Source organism: Chrysochloris asiatica, unplaced genomic scaffold (genome assembly GCF_000296735.1).
Source record: "Chrysochloris asiatica unplaced genomic scaffold, ChrAsi1.0 scaffold00419, whole genome shotgun sequence".
Classification (NCBI taxonomy): Eukaryota; Metazoa; Chordata; class Mammalia; order Afrosoricida; family Chrysochloridae; genus Chrysochloris; species Chrysochloris asiatica.
Genome location: NW_006408937.1, coordinates 1,467,639 through 1,470,880, shown reverse-complemented (window position 1 = coordinate 1,470,880; position 3,242 = coordinate 1,467,639). Strand labels below are relative to the sequence as shown.

At 46.6% G+C, this 3,242-nt stretch overlaps 1 protein-coding gene across 1 annotated transcript in view; it reads left to right on the top strand.

Moving 5' to 3' along the window:
- The window catches only part of LOC102825977 (histone-lysine N-methyltransferase PRDM9-like), a 26,266-nt gene that overhangs the window by 18,686 nt on the left and 4,338 nt on the right, over positions 1 to 3,242 (top strand). The gene's annotated exons all lie outside the window — the stretch shown is intronic.

Below are 3,242 nucleotides of genomic sequence, written 5' to 3'. Positions count from 1 at the left end.
AGGCTTTAGTCAGAAGTCACACCTCATTGGACACAGGAGAAGGAAATGCAACCACCATGTACCTCCACCTCCACAGCTCTGAGGTGCTTCAGAGAAAGCCTGGTAACCCCATTACACTCTGTCAGAGTATAGAAAGAGCAGAGTACCTGAACAGATCTTCCACTTTCGTGTCAAGAGATGAGGTAGAAAAGCCAGTAGGGTCCCTAAAGTGTGTTGTTGACTGTGATTTTTCTTTCCCAGCCAGTCCTCCTGCGTGTGCTTTGGCCTTTTGTTGTAATAAATGCTGTCTCCAAACACAACTGTAGCCCAGGCCACCGACCTCATCCCCCCATTGGAGAAGGCACAGAGAGCTCATACTCTCAGCCCAAATTTCCACAGCAGCTCCGTCACTGAAAATGTGAATCTACAGTCTGGGTTTTAAACTTCTGGTATGGTACTTAGGCTAAACAGCTGACTGCGAACCACAAGGTTGGCGGTTCAAATCCACCAGCTGTTCCTCAGAAACAGTTCATACAGGGTCGCTATGAGTCAGAATTGGCTCCACGGCACTTAACAACAGTCTGATTTAAATGATTGGAGGGTGTGTTCTGGGCCTGTTTAGTCTATCAGGAAAGAGCCCCCTGGTCTCCTGTCCACTCCTGAGACCCCAGGGAGCTCAGGTCTCCAGATCTCCTCAGGGTTCAGCATCCCCAGGACCCCTGAGCTGTCCATTCCCTTGGCTGTGTTCCACCTGCCGTCTCCTTCTGGTCTCAGAACCCTGGGTCCTGCACAGACCTGGTCATCCCACAGTCTCCCACTGTCCCTTCCCAGGACAGTCTCTCCGGCCCCTCCCAGGTCTTGACCACCCCACTCCCAGGCTATGGTTGGTTCTTCCCGGAATCACTGGGGCACAATGGGGGGACTCAGGGTAACAGTTCCAACCCTATGCCTCTCATTTTTAAATTCAGCCTTTGTTGCCAACAAGGGTGAGAAGGTCAGACCATTAAGTGTTTTTCCTTAGGCAGCTGTTATAATGTTACACTTTGTCAGTAGAGGGCGCTGGAGGCAGCTGCAGGCGGAGGAAGTTTTCCTTTCCTGGGGAGCGGCCTTCCGCTACTATTTGACCAGAGCAGCGGCAGGAGAAGCTTCCCACAGGTGAAACCACGTCCACAGGTTCGCTCAGGGCCCTGCGGGGTGGCTAGTGATGCTTTTCTCCAGGTGCCCTCTGTCCTAAAGGCACAGGAGTGGGGCTGCTTCTCCCCTCCCTCAACAGCCATCCTACCGTTTTGTTCTGAAATGCCGTCCAGTCGGTTCCAACTCATAGCGACCCTGGATAGGGTTTCCGAGGATTGGCTGGTGGATTTGAACTGCCGACCTTATGATTAGCAGTCCAGTGCTTACCCTATAGTGCCACATTAGAACCCTGCTGCAGTGAGCTGAATTGCGTTCACCCAGGAAATGTGCATGTCCTAACCCCTATACTCTATGCCTTATTTGAACAAAGGATCTTTAAAGATGAAGTTATTTTAAAGGCCTGAAGATGAGATGGGCCCTGATGCCAATGAGCAGTGTCCTTATAGAGACGCACAGAGGAGATGGAGAAGAAATAAGGCGGCTATGTGAAGACAGAGGAACAGATTAAAGCCACAACATAGGGACACCAGAAGCTGGAAGAAATGATGAACGATCCTCTCCTAGACCCTTTAAAGGGAGCCTCAAGAACAACAAGACGATAGGCCCTAACCCTCTAACCCTTAAACTGAAATCCTAATGCTAACTCATAAGGAGCTCTGGTAGAGTATTGGTTACAAGTCAGGCTACTAACCTCAAGGTCAGCAGTTCAAAACTACCAGCCATTCAGTGAGAGAAAGATGAGGCTTTCTGATCCTGTAAAGATTTACAGCCTCAGAAACCCTATGCAGGGTCACTATGAGTCGTAACTGACACCAAGGCACACAACCACCAACAACAACAGTGCTAAATCATAAACCCATTCTTAACCCTAACCCAAGTTCCCAACCCTCAAACCCTAATTCATTACCTCAAACTCTAAAATCCTAGTACTAAAACCCCTTGTTTGTGTTAAGGGCCATCTAGTAGGTAACAACTTATAGTGACCCTCTGCACAACAGAACGAAACCCTGCCCGGTTCTTGGCCAACCTCACAATGGTTGTTACACCTGAGCCTACTGCAGCTGCCACTGTGTCAATCCATTTGGTTGGGGCGGGGGCTTCCTCTTTTACTCTGGACATCCACTTTACTAAACATGATCTCCTTCTCCAGGAACTGGTCCCTGCTGATAATATGTCCGAAGTATAAGAGATGAAGTCTGGCCATCCTGGCTTCCAAGAAGCACTCTGGCTGTACTTCTTCCAACACAGATCTGTTTGTTCTTTGTTGCAGTACATGGTACTTTCAGTATTCGCCTCCAACACCACAACTTAAGTGCATCAATTCTTCTAAGGTCTTCCTTAAAAGACCCAGGATAAGCAAAGCACTGCTTAAGAAGAAGAAGAAAGTTGGAGGCCTCTCACACCCTGATTTCAAATTTTACTACATGGCTACAGTGGTCAAAACAGCCTGGTACTGGTACAATGAAAGATACACAGATCAATGGAACAGAATCTAGAATCCAGAAATTAAGCCTAACAACATAGCAGCCAACTGATCTTTGACTAAAGGGCCAAAGTACATTGAGTAGGAAGTCATAGTCTCTTCAACAGATGGTGCTGGAAGAGCTGGAAATGGACACGCAAAAGACTGAAACTAGACCTTTACCTCACACCATATACAAAAACCAACTCAGCATGGATTAAAGACCTACATATGAATCCCAGAATAATAAAGGAAATGGACACGCAAAAGACTGAAACTAGACCTTTATTTCACACCATATACAAAAACCAACTCAGCATGGATTAAAGACCTGAATGTAAATCCCAGATTTATAAAGGTTATCAGTGAAAAAATAGGGACAGATTTAAGGGCACACGCAGACTACCAAACATTGCAAAAATTACACAAACAAAAGAAGACAAAATAGATGACTGGGACATTCTAAAAATTAGAAAAGTAAGTGCATCAAAGGATTTCACCAAGAGAGTCAAAAGGGAGCCCAAAGAATGGGCAGGCCATTTTGTGAAGTATGAGTATTCCTGAACACTTAATTGTTCTCATGAGGAATCTGTACCTGGACTAAGAAGCAGTTGTTCGAACAGAGCATGGGAACACTGAATGGTTTAAAATGAAAAAAGGTGTGCGA